The following is a 23,123-nucleotide window of genomic DNA, read 5'->3' as shown; positions in this document are numbered from 1 at the left end:
CAAGATACCATATAATGTACAAACACGCAGTCCTCAAGTTATGAACAAGTAGGTTCTGTAGGTTTGTTCTTAAGTTATATGTATATGTAAGTCAGAACAGGTACATTTTAAGTGGCACTCCATATATATATATATATATATATATATATATATATATATATATATATATATATATATATATATTGTGTGTGTGTGTGTGTGTGTGTGAGAGAGAGAGAGAGACAGACAGAGACAGAGACAGAGACAGAGACAGAGATGGGAGGGAGGGAGGGAGCGTACCTTGGATAGAAGAAGGAAGACACCCCTGTGTTGTTTGTTTTTCTGCCTGTGCCCCTGCTCAGAAGATTTCACCTGACTTTCTGTCCCTGTGATAATTGGATTTTGAAAAATTTGTTGTGGAAGCAAGGATTGGTGAATATGTTTCAGTGCAGACACTTTCCCCATGATAACTCTTTCAGGAGTGAATTTCCCTTCAGAAGGTAGATTTCTCTCACTTCCTGTTGTCTCAGCTCCATTCTTAACTATGAGTCATTTGTAAGTCAGGTGTTTGTAGCTCAGGGACTGCCTGCATATGCAAATTCAGATATTCCAAACTAAAAAAAATCCCCAAACATTTCTGGTCCCAAGCATTTTTGGTAAGAGATATTAAACCTATATTAGCCAGAACACAACCTGGACATTTATATAACTTAGCCAACCCTCTTCAAAGGGGGGAAATAATGGGGAAGAGAGAGAAATACATCTTGCATGCCACTAATACTTATTCCTGGCTTGGTTTGTCTTGGTGGATTTATCAGACTCTAGACCCTATTCCTGCTACAAATCAGACTTTTGGTTGGTTGATCTGCATGGTAGACTTGCAACATAGAACTAACTATAGCTTTTAAAACATTCAATTTAGAGCAAGGAGGGGAAGATTCCTTTAAGCATACAGTTGTTTTAGTTGGGTATTAAGTAGTGCATGTATATGGGTGTGGGAGTAATGTTCTAGTAATTACTGAAATGTATATATCAGTGCTACTCAAACAGTTCTAAGGAAAACTTCAAGGTCACTGAAGGTCCCTGAAGAACTTCAGCATTGGAGGCGGGAAGGAGTGTGGTGCTGTCTACCTCCTAATGGCAAAATAGTCATCATTTCATTCTTGGGCCCTGTGATGCAAAGAGATGCATACAGAAACAGCCCGGTGCCCTTTGTTGTCTGTGTGACACATTAAGTACATAATCACATGAAAAAATCTGATCCACAATCAAGTATAGAACATATTTCTAAAAACTTCATTTCCAGCAAGTTACTAGTAGGAGAGGCACACCTGCCGGGTAACATTTCATTTCTCTCTGCATGAGCTTGAATTGTCCCTTTTCCAACCTGAAACCCATAATGAATATAGGTATGATGAGGCGAAATATTCCAAGGTACTTCTTTGCACTCTACAGGAGTTTGTAGGCTGCCAAATTGTTGGTTACAAAAATAACAATTCCCCCCTTCCAGCGACATGCTCATACTTGCTGCCTCCATCTCCGTGTTCTAAGCTTGAGTCTTATTTTTCGAGGTGCCTTTCTATCCCTCACCTCTCTTGGTCTTTTATAATTAAGGGACTGTGCGTAAAGTAGAAAGTAGCATACTAAATGGCATATTCTAAATGGTCTTTTATCATTAAGGGAGGAGCCCCCAGATGGCATAGTGGACTAAGTGACTTAAAGGTTGGGTTGCTGACCTGAAAGCTGCCAGGTTCGAATCCCACCCGGGGACATGAGAGAAGCCTCCCACAAGGATGGTAAAACATCAAAACATCCGGGCGTCCCCTGGGCAACGTCCTTGCAGACGGCCAATTCTCTCACTCCAGAAGCAACTCAAGTTGCTCCTGACACACACAAAAAAAATCATTAAGGGGCTGTACATAAATTAGAAAGTGGTACACTAATTAAAGCATGTCAAAGTCATTTTAGGATGTTACAGGATAACAAAGTCATTGGCCATACCTCAGGCATCAAACTAGAACCATCTGCTTTAGCAGTTTCAACATCTGTTGAAACAAAGTTCTTGCCTTTATGGTTCTCCCTGCTGTGAGGTCTCTTCATCCTTGCTCTAAAGCAGAGCTTTCCAAACATTTCACTTTTAAGACAGCATCATTTTGCAACACATTAATTCTTTGACTAGCAAACTGAAGGTTAAACCATCCCAACAAGAGATACAGATGCATACATACATTGTAATAACAAAATGTATGGAGACACAACATATCTCATGAAAACCTTTCATTTATATTTTTTAATTATATGATTTATTGTTCATTTCACATAAACTCAGACGTTTCTCATTAGGTTTGTGTGACTTACCTACACACTGCAGATGATACACTAACATGTTGCGACACACAGTTTGGAAAGCTGTGCTCTGAAGCCTCTGCACCATGTGTTATGCAGTGACATTGTGTTACCAATGTTAGGCTCCCAGACATTGTGACAATACGTAAAAAAAAGCTATCACCATTCATTAAGGGTGAGGAAATGCATAATCCTCCAGATGTTATTGTACTACAACTCCGATAAACCCTAGCCAGACCAGCCTATGATGAGGGATAATGGGATCTGCATTCCAGCAACATCTGGAATTCCACATCTCTACTATAGAGAATTCATTAGCGATACCATTCCCATGTAGAGTCAAGCTTTCCCTTCCCACTGAGGAATCCTGCATCCATGATAAATCTTTCTAATGTTCCTACCACATGTTTGTTTGGATCAGTGGTTCTCAACCTGGGGTCCCCAGATGTTTTTGGCTTTTGACTCCCAGAAATCCTAATGGCTGGTAAACTGGCTGAGATTTCTGGGAATTGTAGGGCAAAAACATCTGGGACCCCAGGTTGAGAACCACTGGTTTAGATCCTTCTGATAACTGCAGTCCAGCCTCCTAGGAATATCAGAAGTAGGTTTTTGCTTGGACAGCTTAATGGGTGGGAGGTTCAGAAAAGATGAAATCATTAAGTATTCACATTACAAACAATTAAACTATGAAATATGTTACCTTCAGTTGTAGCACTGGCCACCAGCCCAGATAGCTTTGAAAAGGGGATTAGATAAATTGATGGAGAATAAGGCTACCAATGATTCCCAGCCATGATGGCAGTAGATGGCCTGCAATACATTTCTCACGCCATGTCAGTTGCAGGAGACACAAATGTGAGAGTGCTATTGCCTGTGAGTCCTCCTTCATGGCTTCCCAACGGCAGCAGAATGTCAAGCTACAGAGATTTAGACTCATCTGATGAAAGAATTGTGAGGAAATGTCACGCTGAAAAAGTTGCTATGAATTGTTGAGCTGCAGCATCCATGTGAACAATATATCCCAAAAAGGCAAAAGCAAAATTGCTATGTGTTACAAATAATTTTAATACTTGTATAGCGACCCCATCAGAAAGCTCAGCTGAAGTGTTCCACTTTGTTGGGCTACAGCAAGGAAAGAGGGAGCAATGGGATAAATCTGTTCTCTTGCGTGCAGCTCTCTGTCTGCAATGCTTTCCCCATCACATGGGGAAAGCGTCACTCTTGTGGAGAGGCCCGTACTGGCTCCAATGGAGCAAGCACAACACGGGAAACCTCCTGTGTCGGGGCAAAAGTATCTGATGACACTTCCACCCTGGTTATGGGCAGGGTCTCCACCAGATGTCACAGAACGTCTTGTGATGTCCGGCATCAGGCTCTGTCCATTAGATGGGGTGAAATTCATCCCGTCTGATGGGGTTGTAAATGCTGACAATCAGTGGTGATAACTAACCTCTTATTAGTTTATTTATAACTTGCCTTTCTCCCACTAAGGGAACTAATATTTTTTTCAAAAATAAGCTTCATTAATGCCCATAGGCATGGTTGCCATATTATAGCTCCTTAAATCGAGATAGGCAATTTTGATATAATGCGAATTATAATACTGGTACTAATATTTACTTCCATTATAATTATGCAGATCTAAGACATTCCTGTGTTTACCCATAATGAGATAAAGCTAGGAAAACTATTTTGCACTACAACTCATACTAGCTTTCCAAGTTCTACATTTAGACGACCATCACTATTGCCACTAGAGTTAATTTTTCAGACATATCCATAATCACTTCTCTACTTCCACCAGACCATTTATTGCAAAATCTGCACTTTCATACATTTCCAAATATTAATAGAATTCTATTTCTCAGCCTCACCTATTGCAGTGGGCATTTTTTTAAAAAAAATCCTCTTTACATTTATTCCTACTAGACCATTTAAAGCTGTATGAACCCAGTGATTGTGCCTGCAAGTATATAAACAAATTTCAAACTTGAAGTCTCTGGGACATATTTTCTTGATAATAAGCCATTAATTCTGGCTCTTTCAAACCATCTGAAGTTAGGCATGTAAATTGTGGCATCATCAATCAGTGTTGTGTTGGGTTATTTCAGGGATTCCTTGTATAGGGAAAGAAAGACCCGACTGTCCACTAAACACAAGGGTGGCTCGGTCTGACCAATCTAGACATGGGCCCTAATATAAATGTATTTGGATAGAGGAGGACACTGGATGCTGCAATAGCATGGGGCAGGGGGAGGAGATGGAATAGACCACAACAGGAAATTCCTTCTCCTAGGTATTCTAGCAAGCTGGCAAGCTGGATTTTTCATTCCTTTAGGTTAGCCTCTCTTTATGGTTTCTTTACTCTGTTTCACAGCAAGGGGTGACAAGCTTAGGAAAAAAATCTCAACCACTTATTTTATTAATTACAAAAGAAGTGCTGTTAGGAAACAATGCGAGAAACCTGTGTCATGGTCTAAATCGCTGCTTCTTAAACAATGGGTCCCAAACCCAAGTGGGGTCCCCTTAGCTCAGTGTTGGAATCCCAACATTGAGCTAAACTTGTAACAAGTTTTCTGAATATCACATCATTTAGATGTTTACAGTAATCTGATGAGCATTGTTTACAGTGGACTTTCCAGAAGATGTTTCAGCTATACTTGATAAAAAAGAAAACCAACCTGTTTGGAAAGCTTTGCAAATGTTGCTTTGTTATCAGTATACACCCCTGGACATATTAAGATTTTTTAAGCCAAAAGGGGCCCTGAGTGGAAAAGTTTAAGAAGTTCTAGTTTAAATATATAAGGAAAGATATTTCAGTGTAGTGTAGTCGTTTGAGCATATTAATATGAATCCCTGCAAAGTCACTGAAACCTACTGGATGGCCTCAGAGGAAGGCAAAGGCAAACCCCTCTGACTAAATCTTGTCAAGAAAATTCCATGATCTGGCCTCCTTAGGGTTATCATAAACTGGAAATGACCTAAGGCATGATGCAACAACAAAGATGCCCCCCACCCCCATAAATCTAAACCAGTCATAACCATGCCAGCAGTGAGCGCTACCATTAGGCATCTACTTTAGGCAGCAGGTGTGAGTGAGACAGCTTCTTCAGACATAAAAAATAGGAATCATCAATGACAGCTCCAAAACTATATCTCTTGAACTCTCGCCTTTTGTGTATTGGTGGATAGGGCCATGTATGCCTGCTGTTCTCAGATGTGATTAACGATCTTATCATTAGTATTAAAGATAGTTCTAAATCCAGGTCCAGCCAGCTTTTGTACATGGAATGAGAGGACAACCTCTAGTTCAGTGGTTCCTAACTTTTGGGCCTCCAGGTGTTTTGGACTTCAACTCCCAAAAATCCCAGCCAGCTTACCAGCTGTTAGGAATTGTGGAAGCAGAAGTCCAAAACACCTGGAGGCCCAAAGGTTGGGAGCCACTGCTCTAGTTGTTGGTAATCAACTAACTCTTCCTTTGCTCAGCATGAGGCAGCCGTCTTGTTATGAAGTTTCTGTGATGTGAGCTTAGGAATTCTTGCTCAGGTCACATAAGACAGCCTTCACTCAACCCCTTTAGCTCACCTTACCTCAATGATGTGAAAAATGTTTGAGGCAAATGTGCCAAACTCAAGAATACTGTTATGAAGACCAGTACAGGTCAATAATATTTACTATTCTAATGCCCAAGGGCTTGTTGTCGCACCTCAGAATAGTTCACCTTGCTATAGACACCCAGTCACACACAGGAGAAAGTCTTTTGTAGTTTTATTGACCAAAAGCAGATATAAATCAAAGCAGGCAGTAAAAAAGTCAATAGAAGTCCAATAGTTCATAAGCCATAATAATCCACAAGTCCATTAGCCAAAACAGTAAATGATAGATCCCAAAGAACAAAGGTCCAAAGGTTTCAAAGATCCAGGAACAGAAATCTTCTCTTAAGCATGAAGCAGAAACACCCACTCAGATGAAGCGAGAATTTGCTTTGACAAAAATCTATTCCCAAACACACACTTTTAAAAGCACCCCAGAAATGCATTTCTCTTTCCTGTGGAGGCCTCTCTCTTCCCCGCCAATCTCACACTCCTACGAGGTTGAACTCCCTTCCATAACAACCGGTCCGCCCTAGATAATTCAAGGTCCTCGTTATCTTGCACCTGAACTGGGGCTGAAAACACCGGGGCTTGAGACATCTCTTGCTCATTAGTTCCCATGGGAATGTAATTCTGGCTGTTATCTATGGCCTGTGGGGTCAACAGTTCATTCTGCTCAAGCTGCATCTCTCGAGCCTCTGAATCAGCCTGTATTATTCCCATGCCATCCTCCTGAAATTCATCCTGCATCCCTTCATCTAGCTCTTGTATCTGAAACCCAGAATCCCCTTCTTCATCCTCACTCTGGCTATGCTGTGGCTGAATCACAACACTTGTCTACATTGGGCAGTTATTTTGGGGCCAGTACAGAGAATAAATGCTCCAGACTGGTTCTGGAGCCTTTGGAAGTGTTTACATTCCCGGCCTAACCCACAGCAGTGGTGGAGCAGAGTCTACATCAGTGGTTCTCAACCTGTGGGTCCCCAAATATTTTGGCCTTCAACTCCCAGAAATCCTAACAGCTGGTAAACTGGCTGGGATTTCTGGGAGTTATAGGCCAAAACACCTGGGAACCCACAGATTGAGAACCACTGGTCTACATGATCCAGCTTGGCAAAAACAAATTTACCTTCCCTTCCCTGTTGAATGGCTGCAGAGCCCAGAAACAACTCCTAGCCATCACAGGCACATGCTGACATCAGTAGAGGTGCCTGCATGAGCAGGGAGAAAAGGAGGTAGTGATCAACACCGTTTACCCTATATTAGGACTAAAAGTCCCTGCACATCATGAAGACAGTCAGAAATGACTCTTAGCCACTTCAGGTTTTGTGGCCTGAAGACTGTTTATGTGTGACTCCAGTTTTGTATATGATTTTGCATTCACCCACTGAGTTGAGGAGCAGATAGCAACACTAGATAAATTTCACATCAAAGCCAAGCCAAGGCCTTTTTGATTTTCTTCATGTGGGTGCAAGTCTCTCCATCTATGCTGCATCTCTCTCTCCCCCCCCTCCCCCCCCATTCTCCAGTTCTATAACTGCAGATAAACCAGAGCTGCTCTTCTTGGCTTAAAAAAATAGCATGTTAGAGGTTTGTAAACTGGAATGTTTGCATGCAGTGAAGGTGTACCACTCAGAAAGAAATAATTTGGATCAGTAACTCATTAATTTACTCCAAAGATCAAATTTAGAAATGTCTAGCGGGATGGCCAGCCTTTGAATATTAAGGCTGTTGTGAGTAGTTGCAAAGAGGATGAAGGGATTTCAGAAAGTGCTGCTTATTATATCTGAGTGCTGGAGGGTTTTGAGAAGATGGGCTTGCCAAAATCCTTCTCATTTACAAAACAGATAGGGAAACCTGATGTTGAAAGGCCAAGTAGCCTTAAGCTACCACGGCCAAATTAAAGTGCTTGGACATGCAACTGAGGACAGTTGAAATGGTGAAGTTAGATGTCTAAATCATATTGTCAGGTATGAACTGAGGAAAGGGGGTGGGGTCAGCTCTGCAGTGCTCTCCCTTCCCTTCCTTTCCTCTCGCTTTCCCAGTGTTAATATTATAGAGTCAATAGGTATTTCAAATATTGACAAATAAGAATCAAAGCTTCCTCTCAAGCTCTCACTCTTGATCTCAGTCTCAACCCCAATCGCTATCAGTTGATCTCAAACTCAGTTTCTCTCAGTATCTCTTAATATCTCTCAAGGGGCAAAAAAGGTATTATTGAGTCTACCAGTTTCAATTATTTCACGTTAGACTTGCATTTATGGAAGCAACTGTAGTGTGATGACTCATGGGCCTTGTAGTCCTGTTCCTAGTACTATTGTGGCAGACGAAGAGGAAAACATGGGGTTTTTGCCGGTTCAGCAAGAGCCGGAGTCTCTTCACCTGCAGGATGTTGATGTTTGCCCTCAAGAATTCAGCCAAACAGGCCTTGGGCAGAACTCCCCCCCCCCCCCCGTTTTCCAGGAGGGAAAATTATTCTAAAGATAGGGGAGTCAGGGAGGCTAATCGGAGAAGCCTGAGAATCGCTGCCAAACAAATGGCTGATTAGGTCTGCTTCCCTTGAGAAATTCTAAGGAGTCATGCATCTGGACAGAGTTGGGTTTCGCTTCTCGTTCTCTAGGGAAAGAGTTCTGTTGGCGGGAAAATGAGACCCAATATAGGTGTTTGGCGCGAGGGATTCTTTGCGGAGTCAATTGATCAGCTTGAGGAGAGAGATCGTGTGTGGACTTCGTAATCCCAGTTCCTTGCTTCCCGGATCAAGCTTCAAGCCTTGCCTTGTTTCACGGTTTTACCACGGACTCTGTTCATGCTTCATGTTCGTCTTGCCTCCAGTCACGGATCTAGTCAATAATCAAGTTTATTTCCAGCCTTGTTGTCAAGCTTCATTGGACTTTAAAGACTCTGTTATTTCCCCACACTATTGCTTGGCAAAGTGTGTGTTTCGGTCAAGTGGATTAAAACTTTGAACTCTAATATCTTATATTGGACAATACATTTCTGGACTATATTTGACCTCATCTGAAAGGTCTGCTTCTGAACTATATTCTTCACTTGTTTTTATTGATTTTATAAATTTCTTTAATAAAGATATTAGATAGAGACTGGCCTCTGTGTAAGGTTATTGGTGCTCTGCAGCCAGGGTCCTGACATGTAGCAATCGGGAGCCACCTATTAATGCCAAAGGTTCAACTGCTGAGTTGACCTCATTTTAATTCCATTTTATTTGTTTTAATTATCTGGGAGTGGAGGCAAATAAGACAAAGTGGTCAATTCCTTTTGACATCTTAACTGGTTTCATAACAAAACTGGGCAGGGGAAGACAGCACTATGCCTTAACATCCAATTCTGACCACCAGAATTGGCTGTTAAAAGATTTCCATGGTCCATTTGAAGATAGTGATAACTGTTTCAGCACAATTTGTAAAAAAATAAGAGCAGGTATAAAAACCACATTCTTCTCTTTTTTATATCATATAATATATATTTATATTATATAGATTTGGGAGACCTCGTGGGACATCCAGTTCAACCCTTTTCTGCCAAGAAGCAGGAAAACTGCATTCAAAGCACCCTCAATAGATGGCCATCCAGCCTCTGCTTAAAAGCTTCTAAAGAAGGAGCCTTCACTACACTTCGGGGCAGAGAGTTCCACTGCTGAACAGCTTTCTCTCACAGTTAGGGAGTTCTTCCTAATGTTCAGGTGGAATCTCCTTTCCTGTAGTTTGCTCTGTTCCATTAAATAAACTTGATCAACATTCACAAAACAAATATCCAAAATTAAATCTTGTACTCTCATTTCAAGCAGACAGCTTTGTCAGCATGAATAAAGTTGAGTGCTAAATGAATGCAAAATGCAATAAATTCACTGCAAACAGAAAAATCCATTCTGCAAACCTGTGAAGCAATGCATATTGATGGAGTACATCATTTAACAAAGCAAGGTGGAGGTGAGGGATAATCAAGGTGATTTGTTAGTTAGAGAAAGGCATTGCATTCACCATTCCATTGTAATAAAACCTTATCCTACATAACTGTTACTTGATGGGAGGTTGATTGGGAATGTGTTCCTCCATGTTTCATCCTTGCGTTTTGCTAAGTGAGGCTGGTGGAAGGTGCAGACCAACAAAATCTAGAGGACTAAAAGTTGGCTTCTTCATTAAAAGCAATACCTGATCTATGACAAATATATTTAGGAACTAACTAAAAAGTCAGTTTAAAACCAAAAAATGCAGAATATTGTAGTAATTGTGCATCATGAAGACTGCTAACTCCACAGTTAGTACAGGATTTTGGTGCATGTAGGCAAGCCCCATATTAAGAATGGAGTGACTCAATAAAGAAACAAAGGCTCTAAATCTGCAAGAGCTGAGCAGAAATGTCAGCCATAAAATAAGAGCTGCGGTGGCGCAATGGGTTAAACTCTTGTGCTGGCTGAACTGCTGACATGAAGGTTGGGTTGCTGACCTGAAGGTTGCCAGTTTGAATCCATGAGATGGGGTGAGCTCCTGTCTGTCAGCTCTAGCTTGCGGGGACATGAGAGAAGCTTCCCAGCAGGATGGTAGCACATATGGGCATCCCCTGGGCAATGTTTCTGTAAACGGCCAATTTTCTCACACCAGAAGCGACTTGCAGTATGTTTTCAAGACACTTCTGACACAATAAAAAGTGACCTAACTCACCCGCTAATCAGAATCAACCCTTCACTATTTACTTTATATTCTTACTATAATGTGGACCAAACTTTATCACTAGCAAGAATAAAACAAGTTTCCTGATGTGAAATTTTGGGCCTCATCAGAGGCAAGTCCTCTCCCATTTCCACACACTTCTAAGACATTTTAGGGATGAAGTGCCATGGAGCCCTTCACACAACATAAAACTACTTCTGGTTGTCATCCATTTTCTTTAGTCCCTGAAATGTAGTAAATGTGTAGCAAAACAAGGGGTAAAGGAGATAGGGAGAAATCATCTTCTGACCTCCCAATGCGGGTGGAAACAGCAGAAAGAGGGGGAAACACATGGAATGAGGTCTTTCATATTCCTCAGGTTGGACTGCTAATGCCCCTTCAAGTGGTGTGAGTTGCACTGAAAGAAGTGTTTTAATAAAATACCTTAACTCTCCTTCTGTGGAAGGATCTTGAAAGCAAATGACCCCAAGGATGTGATGCCTTAAGAAAGGTGCCTTTACCCTGTTTCAGTGGAAGAGTCTTGAGGGCAAAAAATGATTTCCCCAGCTTCCCCCCCCCCCCATTTCCTCCAACTCTGTCTGATGAAGGCCTAAGATATTACTTTCATTTTGAACAGTTTTTAAGAGCATAGTTGACCACCTAAAATCAGATACATTTTGTCTCTGGAGTCTAAAACCATAAAGAAGTCAAAAGCTTTCCTAAAGCGATAGCCCAAGATTTGTCACATAATCTCTAATCCTAAAAATTTTCTTGACATGCTGGCAAAAAAGACTGAAGATTTCACTGTATTGATTCCACACAAGGCTAATCTTGCTGAATATTTATTTCACATAGTCTCTGCTTGCATGAAGATTTAGCAACATCAGTTTTTAAGGATGAGGTATAATCCAAGTCAATCATGGGATAAAGTCAAAGACTTTAATCCCTAGGAAGTAGAGAATAGAAAAATTCTTGAGAACTACACTGGATACACATTTTCACAAAAGGATGCCCTAATTTGTTGATTATAAACCATTAACACAATAAAGAAAAATGCAAATATATGAGGTACTAAGCTGTACCAATTTTAATGAAGACTAGAGGAACTGATCTAGGAATACAGTGGACTTTGGTATGTACTTGGTTCAGTTTTGACTCTCTATGGATACCAAATTCCATGGATGCTCAAATCCCATTAATATAATGGTTCTCCTAATGTAAAATGACAATGGAACAATAAACTGGTTCAAGATTCGGAAAGGAGTATGACAGGGCTGTATCCTCTCACCCTACCTATTCCACTTGTACACAGAACACATCATGCAACATGCAGAGCTTGATTAATCCAAGGTTGGAGTCAAAATTGCTGGGGAAAAACATTAACAACCTTAGATATGCAGATGATACCACTTTGATGGCTGAAAGCGGGGAGGAGCTGAGGAGCCTTATCACCAAGGTGAAAGAAGAAAGTGCAAAAGCTGGGTTGCAGTTAAACATCAAAAAAACCAAGATGATGGCAACCAGACTGGTTGATAATTGGCAAATAGAGGGAGAAAACTTGGAGGCAGTGAAAGACTTTATATGTCTAGGTGCAAAGATTACTGCAGATGCAGACTGCAGCCAGGAAATCAAAAGATGTTTTCTTCTTGGAAGAGAGCAATGACCAATCTCGATAAATAAAATAGTGAAGAGTAGAGACATCACACTGGCAACAAAGGTCCGCATAGTGAAAGCAATGATATTCCCTGTAGTAACCTATGGATACGAGAGCTGGACTATGAGGAAGGCTGAGCAAAGGAAGATGGACACATTTAAACTATGGTGTTGGAGGAAAATTCTGAGAGTGCCTTGGACCGCAAGAAAATCCAACCAGTCCATACTCCAGGAAATAAAGCCTGACTGCTCACTGGAGGGAAGGATGTTAGAGGCCAAGATGAAGTACTTTGGCCACATAATGAGAAGACAGGAAAGCTTGGAGAAGACAATGGTCCTGGGGAAAATGGAAGGAAAAAAGGAGGGAGGCCGACCAAGGGCAAGATGAATGGATGATATCCTTGAAGTGACTGGCTTGACCTTGAAGGAGTTGCGGGTGGCCACGGCACACAGGGAGCTCTGGCATGGGCTGGTCCATGAGGTCACGAAGATTCAGAAGTGACTGAATGAATAAACATCAGCAATGTAAAATGGTGCCCCTCTCACCAACACACCTGCCTGAATATAATTGCATTTTAAAACTGACATTCTTCTTTTTAAACATTTTGTAAGAAGTCTGCTGCTAAAACAACTTACCTCCAGGGGAACTGTGAAAAATAAATCTGCGTACATGATGAAAGATGAAGTATGACATGTGGACACTTCTGTCACCAGTTCCTTAACATGTTTTGGCTGAACTGCAAATGCCACAGTTCAGAATGGCAAGCCAGCCCTCGACACCAAGTCTGCACAGCTGGTGGCTATACAACCATCTGGCATCAAGTCATACTCAAGAGTACAGTATTGGATTTAACTAAAATATATTTTGTTAAAATGAATTTTAACAATTAAAAAAGGAACACCAATCCAAACAATGTATATGGATAATTCCTATACCAAGTTACTTTTTTGAACTACACATTTCTCACTCATTTATTTAATATAACTACTGACATGTACCAGCAGTTGGCAGTGTCACAGAATCATAAAGACATAGGGTTGGAAGAAACCACATGGACCACCCAGTCTGCCATGCAAAATACACAATGCAAGCACTCCTGATAGATGGCCATCTAGCCTCTGTTCAAAAACTTCCAAAGGAGGAGACTCCACCACAGTCTGAGGTAGTATATTCTCCTGTTGAACAGCTCTAACCATTAAGAAGTTCTTCCTAATGTATACATGGATTCTTCCCCCCCGCCCCCGCATTTTGAATCCAACTTCCTTGTCATGTCCTTGTAAATTAGAAGTCGTTCATACCTGTATGTACATCACTCGACAACTGCATCATCAAGGGATGATTTGAATGTGCAACTGAACCTTCATGGATTTAACTTTACAGACAGAATTTCAATGACCTTTGGCCAATTCCAGCACCTTTGATATAAACCTTTGTTTTAACTTCTGTTTTATCATCTTCTTGTGTTTTAAACTGTGTATATTGTTTAATGTATTTGTGCTGTTACTTTTGTAACGTTGTGAGCCACCCCGGGAGATGGTGGCGGGGTATAAATAAAGTTTTATTATTATTTTATTATAGTTTTCAGTATTCTCCATTCAGACTCTCATGTTCAAGTTCTCAAAGTGGGAAGGGACCAAGGGATGCCCATGATGAGTCTGAACTAATCTACACTGCTTTTCATTGCAGCTGAGTCAATAATTTCCCAAGGAAAAAAAATACCTCTCAGTTATAAAGTTAATATCTCTTCTGTGCAAAATGCATTTTCCTGCCTACCACCCTCCTGTGAATCATGAGGCCCTGCAAATATTATCAGACTGCAACCACCAGCAATCTGACTGTTGAGTAAGCTGCTTACATACAGCTTACCCAACAGAAGGGTGGGTTATAAATGTTGGAAGTAAATAAATAAATAAATAGGACATTTTTAAATCAGCTGAAACAGTGGGATGAAAAGGATTAATTAGGACTTCACCTAGAATCAGTTCTGTTAGAGGGTATGCAGTTAGAGACTGATGGGAGATGAAGCCCAAGAACATCTGGATTCCCACCCTTTGATTTTAGACAGATTCTGTGAATGCTGTCCATAATAAGGCTAGGATCATATATTGATGCAAAAGAGAACTCAAAAGTCCCAATACAGACAAGTGGTGTGTTTCCAGTAAAGACTTCAAAAAAGTGGAGCATTTCCTGCAGTGTATGACTTACCCATTTATTCTATTTCTCGATTCCCAGCCCACCAGGGATCCCAAGTCAACACAAAAGCGGTAAATAGAATTCAGATCTCATCACAATTTCATCCTGTAAAGAAAAAGAGTCAGTGAAGTGGATGGATGTCTTAAAGCTGCACAAAACAGGCCTGGAGAGCTTCTTATCTACTTAGCTGAAACATATTTGCCTTCTTCCTGTAATATGATCTTCAAGGTATTTGGTTAAAGCCCTAACTTTCCAATACACAGCAGGCAACAAATACATACATAGGTTTCTCAAACACAAGTAGGATGACATTAGAATTGCCAGAATGAAAACAGAAGAAGCCTCCTGTAAGGTTGCATTGAAGATGGGATTCTAGCAGATGTCACTTGTCAACACCAGCTGAAATTTTCACAATTTTCACTTCACCTTTAGAGCTATTGAAGTCTTCTCCCATAGCTGTCTCTCTGGCAATCCTATGGGATCTATAGTGGATGATACACTATCAGCATGCAGGATCGGAAATTATGAGACCCTGCCCATACTATGGATGTTTTAAGGCAGCCTTCTTCCATCTGGAACCTTCCAGCTGCATTTGACCTCAACACCCAGTATCACATGCCAACATGGCCAAGCAACTTTCCATAACCCAGTGACTTCCAGTTGGGCTGTAACATGCTGAATTTTTTCAACACATAGCCAATGATCATTGGGAATGATGGGACACATTGGGAAGAAGTTGTTCTAAATTGCCAATATTCATACTATAATTTCACACACTCCAACCCATAGTCCCAAATGATTCTACTGGTATGTTTAATTTGATGCAATGAAAAGCCTTTGGAGCTTGCTTTTTGTAGTTCTCCATTTCACTCAAACACATAGGGAGGGGCAGGCATGTAATCCGGGGGGGGGGGGGGGGCTCGAGGGGTTTCAGCCCCCCCCCCCCCCGAAATTCTCAGGGTGGTCCGTGAGAAGGCCTTACATGTTTATTCATATCATTATCATGATGATGATGATGATGATGATGATGATGATTATTATTATTATTTTGTAAAGAAACTAAATACATCGAAAGTGGTGGAACAATATTTTGACAGAAAAGTGAGGGGGGTGAAAGGGTTCTGCAAAGAGAGAAAACCAGAGGGGAAAAAAAGAGAGAGAAAAGAAAAAGAAAAAGAAAAGAAAAAAAATATTGGTTGACTTCCCATCTTGACCTAGGAGTTTTCTCTTTCGTTGATTACTTATTTGTATTTTCCCTTAGTATTTTTTCATTTAAACCATTTTATATTGTAGATAAGTCTATCGTGAAGTCCATTCTTCTTTTTATCAAGAATTTTGTGAAATTTGACCAGTCTGTTTTATTTTTACCCTCTCTTATTTTTTGTGTTAGCTTATCCATTTGTATCATGTCCAAAATTCTGATTAACCATTCCTCGGAAGTAGGAAGTTTTTTCCCTTTCCAGACTTTCACTATTGTTAGTCTGGCCACTGTGCTTATGTAGAAAAATATTCTGTCTTCATTTTTTAAAAATTTTGAATTCATAAAGCTTAGTAAATACATTTCAGGTTCTAATTTAAATTTGATTCCTATGATTTCCTGTGTTATTTAATGTATTATCTTCCAAAATTCTTTTAATTTCTCACAAGTCCACCACTGATGAAAAAATGTCCCAATTCTTTCCCCACATTTCCAACATATATTAGATTTCTTTTTATTAAATTTTGATAATTTTTCTGGTGTGTAATACCACCTATATTGCATCTTGTACCAGTTTTCTTTAATATCAATTGCAGCTGTATATTTTAGTTTCTCTTTCCAAATTTTTCCCATTGTTCCAAATTCAAACTATGGCCTATGTCTTTTGCCCATTTTATCATACATTCTTTTATGTATTCCTCTTCTGTTGCCCATTTTAGTAGTTGTTGGTATATTTTTTATTAACTTTTGGTATTTTTTCATTATGATTTCCCATGTTCCCTGTTCTTGATTGAATCCCTTTTTAGCATCTTCTTTAAAGCTTATTTGTAATTGATAATATTGGTACCATGAAATTTGTTTGTTTGTTTGTGTAATTTCTGTATGTGTTTTTATTTTGTACTCGTTATCAATCTTTTTAAATATTTGTTGGTTTGTTAACCAATTCCCTCTACTAAATTCTCTGTTATGTTTAGCTTCTATGGGGGAAATCCAAAGGGGTTTTTTACTATAAAATCTATCTTTGTATTTTCCCATACTTTAATTAGAGAGGCTCTTATAAAGTGATTACTAAAGTTTTTTTCTGTTTTTCTTTTGTCATACCAGATGTAATTGTGCCATCCAGATCTAAGAGCATGGCCTTCTAAATTTAATAATCTGCTGTTTTTCAAGGTTTTCCAATCTTTTAACCAAATTAAGCTGCATGCTTCATAGCAACATTTTAAGTCTGGTAGACCCATTCCTCCTACCAAAATTATTATACTTATTTCAAGCCCTACCAATCATCAGAACTAATCATGTATTTAAAATATGGACCAAAGATATAAATTCTTATGAATTTTTTTTAAAAAAGCCAGAATCAACTCAAATTTATTAAGAGACAACACAACACAAGGATGTTTATTCATATCATGACCTGATCACCATGCTCAATATATCCCATATGCATGGGGGTATTGGGATAATGATACAAAAGGTTTGCTAGGGTAGATCCTCTCTCACTCAGGCTCAGCCCCTCCCCCCCCAAATCAAAATCCTGGCTACGGGCCTGGGGAGGGGGGACCCCACTCAAACCTTCCTCACTTTTCCAAATCACGTTTTATTGATTAGCCCATCGGCCGTATCAAAACATTTAACACATAGACATACATACAACATACAACATACAACCCGCGGTAAAAAAAGAAGTTAAAATAAACAAGCTGTTAACAAGACCCCATTCAGGTCAAATATCTGCATCACCTGCACAGTTTACCCCAATTGATTCCAGATATGCAATTCTCAGTTGTGTGGCTTTGAATAGGAAAAGGGCTGTTTTGTGTGTTATTTTAGGATTCTGGCCGGCCAACAAAAATGAAATTTTAATTTGTGGGTCCCAGTGTGTTTTGTGAATAATGTATGGCCCGAGGCATTGGTGTCTCTCTTTCTTATACAATTCACAGCTGAACAAAACATGTGCGATATCCTCCACCTCTGATGCTCCACAAATACAAAATCGTTCGTTGTATGGAACTTGATTAAACCTTCCGTGTTTGACCATCGTATCCAGCTGCTCAAAACGGGCTCTGGTAAATACCCTCCTGAGGTGTTTAGGCATTTCTGTCTTTAGATACCTGGCTGTTTGGAAAGTATGTTTAAAACGGCTTAACCATTTCAATGAGCCAGCTTTACTCAGGGTAGCAATGTCTTTTTGGCCTTCTATATCCAGTACTCGTTGAGCCACTATTTTTGGGTCTAGTTCTTCTAAGAGATTTGGATACCGAATCGGAAGTCCACAACTACTAATGTATTTTGTCAGATGAACTAGCCAAGAGGACTGATGTTGATTTTCTATCTGCTCTAACAGGCACAGTTTTGGCAGTCTATCATTTGCCATGGCAATCAATTTTATCCAGTACTTGTAGGCCCTGATTTTAGATAAGCCATCAACTGTGTATACTCCCAGTTCCGCTCTTACTGCAGCAGCTGGAGTCGTCCTGTCTACTCCTAGAAAACTTCGCAGGTGCTGTGATTGTGATTGCTCTAATAATGGTACCTGGTTTAGACCCCAAACTTCAGCTCCATATAAAAGCATGGGGGTAACCTTCGCTTTATACACTTTAAGAAGTGGGTCTAAAGATCCTGGTTGGCTGTGAGTTGTTAATTTAAGCAGTTGGTTTACACGTACTCTTGCCCTGACTGAGCTTCTTTGATGATGTGGTAGCCAAGAGCCGGTCTCAGAAAAAACAATTCCCAGGTACGTGAAAGTGCAAACTTGCTCTATTGATTCACCATCCAGGAACCATCTATGTCTGTTATGTCGTTTGCCAAATACCATTATTTTTGACTTTGATTTATTAATAGTTAGAGCGTTGTTATGACAATAAGTGTTCAATCTTCTCAGCAGCCTACGTAGCCCGACTTGCGAGTATGATAATAAAATCATATCATCGGCATATAGTAGGATGTTAAAGTGTGTTTTACACAACTTAGGCATATGTACCTCTGGGTCCTTCAGCTGTTCGGGGAGATCATTTACGTATAAGCTAAATAACAGTGGTGCTAATATACATCCTTGTCTAACCCCTTTGTATGTTTCTACACTGTTTGTCATGGCTCCTTGCATCCCGAATCGCACTTTCAGGAAGGTGTTTGTGTAAAGTGCTTTGATTAGTGCCAGCAGTCTGGGTTCCATATTGAGATCAGTTAATTTTTTCCATAACGTCTCTCTATTTACAGTATCAAATGCTGCACTAAGATCTATAAAAGCAGCATACAGTTGTTTCCCTCTGCTGACATATTTTGCAATTGTATGATTTAAAACAAAGCAATTGTCAATAGTTGATCTATTCTGCCTGAAGCCAGCCTGTTCTTCAACGAGGATATGTTTTTCTTTTTCCCAGCATTCAGCTCTGTTCAGGAGATATCTGGCATATATCTTGGCCACAATATCAATTAGGCTAATTGGCCTGTAGGAACCAGGGTCTTTTTTGTTCCCTTTTTTGTAAACCGGGACAACTATAGCCATCTTCCATCCAACTGGAATCTGGCAGATGTTATTTATGTGTGTAAATAAGCCTGCTAACAGGGGGGCCCACCAATCCAGATGTGTTTTAAATAGCTCAGTGGGTAAATAATCTTCCCCTGGGGCTTTATTGGTCTTCAAATTATTTATAATACATCTGATCTCATCTTCTGTTACTGGTGGCCAAAGGGGCAGGGCTTTTATTGATAGATCTTTACCTCGTGACTGTGTCTCTGTAGGTTCTGTGGAGGCAAACAGGTGGGAGTAGTAATTTTCCCAGTCCTCTGCAGGAATAGGTATGTCAAATGTAAATTTCCTTTCCTTCAAAATTCCAGCTACTGTGTGCCAAAAGATAGCTGAGTTGTGACTCTTAGCTGAGCACTCAAGCCCTGACCAGATCGAGACTGTATGATTTTTCTTTTTTGTTTTTATAAGTTTCTTATATTCTCATCTCAGGGTTAACATTTCTAATTGAGGATTTACAAGATGTTGTCCCTGAGCACGTCTCATTGCCAATCTCAGCTTTGTTCTCTGAAGTTGGCATTCTTTGTCAAACCAGGGCGCTCTGCTCAAGTAAGGACCTTTAGGAGTGGATTTTGTGACAAGATGTTCCTTTAGACTACCACAGATATTTGCAAATGCATTAGAGACTGTCTGCCAATCTGCTGAGTGTGACTGAATTATTGAGTTCCAGTTTGTAATATCCTCTGTTTTGAGGCTATTGGCTATTGCTGTCATGTCTACTTTGGTCCAGGCAAGTCTTTTGTTTTGTATCACCTCAGTGTTGGCCATAATCCAGTTATCATTCCTATTATTTGGTCTTAAATCTGAGGGGCCCAAGAATTTCACACACACTGGTTGATGGTCACTTTCTTCCCTCAAAAGTACTTTGATCTGTGAAAAAAGATTGGCCTTGCCTGTTGATACACATATAAAATCTAAGGCACTGCTTGTATGGCTAGAATGAAATGTATAGGGGTATACATAATTATAATTATAATTATTGTTATTGTTCTTACCTCCTAGGATTTGTAAATTGCACTTCAAGATCAGTGATGCCAGACTTATACCAGACCTATTGATCTTTTTGTCTCTTGGGTACCATTTTGGGTGATTTTTAATAAAATCATGTGGAAGGCCACCATATTGGGCTAGATCATGTATAGATGGGCCTAATTTAGCATTAAAATCTCCAAGTAAAATAATTATTGCTTGGGTATACGCTACTGTTAGTTCTTCCACTATTATCTCTAGCTGTACCCAGGCATCAGGACTGTAATAGGAGGATGTGAGTGGTGGGATATAGACATTTATCAATATAAGCTCCATTTCTTTATAACTAAACTTAATGGCCAATATATTGTGGATATCATCCCCCTTGCACAATCTCTCCCCTTGCCACTGTAATTCCTCCTTAATACATATACATAGGCCCCCTGAGGCACGCCCTTTGTTCCCTCTTTTCTGAACAGGTGTGTGCCAACATTGAAATCCAGGTAATTGTATTGGGTCAACCCCTTCTACCAGCCAAGTCTCTTGTAGTGCTATTATCTCAAAATCAGATAAGAATCTCACCAGTTCACAATCAACAATCTCTTTCCAGCCAGCTACATTCCAGGTTACAATCTGGATTGGTCTTACTGTCTCTAAGTGTTCTGGTTGGCCAGGTTGTATGAGTATTGAAGATTCTGACAGTCAATTCGTGTCTGAGGCTGGTACGATGCCACCAATATCCCCATTGAAAACACAGTTGTTGTGGGGATCTCTTTTCTCCTTTCTGGTTTGCCGCAGATGTTGTAGTTGTTGTATTTCTTCAGCAGTAGTATTATTCTGTCTTGATGTTGAGGGTACACTCATTCCTTCCCTGGGAGGTAGATCATGGATAGGGGGTCTGCTGTCATCCCTCCTAGGTACCAAGACCTGAATTGGAGACAAGGTGGGGGTCTCGTCCTCCTCATTCAGCTCCAGTAGGTCATTAACATTAACAGGGCCCACTTCTAAGTCCATCTCAGCCTGTGGGGACTCATCAGTGGACATTAAGCCCACCAATGGCTCAACCATGTCCCCTATGGTGGTCGCTACAGTCTCAAGATGATCCAATCCAAAGTCAATGTCTCGCTGATCACCACAGGTTGCACTGCTCAGGATCGTAGACTGATTCTGTGTTGGTTTGCTGTCAGCCTTGGCTGGACTGGACTGTGGCCTATTCCTGCCAGAAGTCTCCCTGGGGGCTAATAGGCTGGGTCTGCCCACTTCCACAGGCATGTCATCACCATGCATGGGAGTTATCAGTGGGCTGATGTCCAGGTCACGGAAAACCCTCATGGGAGCTATTTGGAATTTAAGCAGGAAGGGCTTCATCTTCATCAGCATAGATGGTAATGTTGATTGTTCAAAGGTCATTACGATTTTCTTATCTGCAGATACTTGGGGTAGCCACTCAACTTTAAGCAGGTCAACACTTTGGGGGTGTATATGTAGTAACTGACCCAACGATGTTCTAATAGCTCTGAATGACCTCCATCTGCCCTTATTTATGTTGTTATGAGCAATTCGCAGCATTATCTGGTTTGCTTGTAGGATCCTATTACACTTAGTAGAAGTAAGTGAGTAGCCCCTAGTTGCCTTTGTGCAAGGCTTTTTGTCCGTTGCCTCCCTTCTGGGCCCCATGCCATCAGCCTGAACTGTGCTTTCTCTTAGGGCCGTATTCCTCTGGACAAAAGAGTCAAAAGACAGTCTGAGCTGCTCAATCTGATTTGCTACATTCTTTAGTTTATCAAAAATAAATGTCACTGTTTTAGCAGTCAGTAAACATTGCTGCATCAATGCACTGGTGGAGTTCGTCTGCTGCAACAGCTCAGGTTGTTTTAACTCAGTAATTAGTGAGCTTGTTCCAGGCGTATCTCCTCTACACAAATCCAAGGACACTCCTTCTTGATATGCTGTGGAGTTGTTACCGGAGTTTCTGTTTTCTTTATCCAAGGATAAGAAGCTGTTATCGGTAAATAATGAGTTCAATTCTGGCGTACTCACGGTTTCCACAAATAGATAATCTATCTTGAGTTGTTTAGAAGGTTTTTGATGTTTTAGTGTCTCTGGGCTTGTCCTTGTCCGTTTCTTCTTGTTTTTCTTATTCCCCATTTGCAGAGGCAAAGATTAGTTGCGAGAGATGCGATCAAATAAAATACTAATAAAATAAGGCAAACTTTAAAACTTTAAAAACATAAAAACAACAAAGATACCGGAGCTCAATTAGGCACGTCTGATTACTCCGGCGCCATCTTGGAATCTTCCTCACTTTTCCATTAAACCATAATGTTCAGTGTGTCAAAGAGGGGGCAGAAAGGTCTTCAAAATGATTTGCGTATAAACTCATTTCCAAACTGGATTGTTCTGAATTATAAATGCTATCCTTACGTAAACTCAAATGAAAAGAGCACAATTAGAATCCCCACACAGCCAGGGAAGCCACTGGGCAAGGCACACTCCCTCAAGTCTTCAAGGAAGGCAAAGGCAAACCCTCTTTGAGATGGAGGCAGCATACAAAAATAAAGTTATTATTGACACAACAACAAAGTATGACACAGCAAACAAGATAGATATGCTGGATTTCATATCACAAAATCACAAGTCAAACACTTCCCAAGTGTCTAGGACTGTGTGATGTATTTTCGGATGATGCGTGCAGATCCCAGTAGGATGGCCTTTTGCAGTTGGCAGATCGTAATTTTGTCAATGTCTATTGTTTCCAAATGCCGGCTGAGATCTTTTGGCACCGCACCCAGTGTGCCCATCACCTGTACTGGTTTCTGCCAGAGTCTTTGAAGTTCAATCTTGAGGTCCTGATAGTGGCTGAGTTTTTCCTGTTGTTTTTCATCAATCCGACTGTCACCTGGGATGGCGACATCAATAATCCAAACCTTTTTTTTTCCACAACTGTGATGTCTGGTGTGTTGTGTTCCAGAACTTTGTCAGTCTGGATTCGAAAGTT

The 23,123-nt window shown here is 40.4% G+C and overlaps 1 protein-coding gene across 2 annotated transcripts in view; it reads right to left on the bottom strand.

Moving 5' to 3' along the window:
- ankfn1 (ankyrin repeat and fibronectin type III domain containing 1) overlaps window positions 1–23,123 on the bottom strand; it is a 282,113-nt gene that overhangs the window by 222,135 nt on the left and 36,855 nt on the right. For both annotated transcript variants that reach the window (XM_062970996.1, XM_062970998.1), the window contains exon 2: window positions 14,445–14,537. The gene's annotated coding sequence lies outside the window, so the exon portion shown is untranslated. The remainder of the gene's footprint in view (window positions 1–14,444; window positions 14,538–23,123) is intronic.

The sequence above is a fragment of the Anolis carolinensis genome, chromosome 2, assembly GCF_035594765.1.
Source record: "Anolis carolinensis isolate JA03-04 chromosome 2, rAnoCar3.1.pri, whole genome shotgun sequence".
NCBI lineage: Eukaryota > Metazoa > Chordata > Lepidosauria > Squamata > Dactyloidae > Anolis > Anolis carolinensis.
The sequence above is the reverse complement of the archived record's forward strand: the minus strand, read 5'-3'. Positions and strand labels throughout refer to the sequence as shown.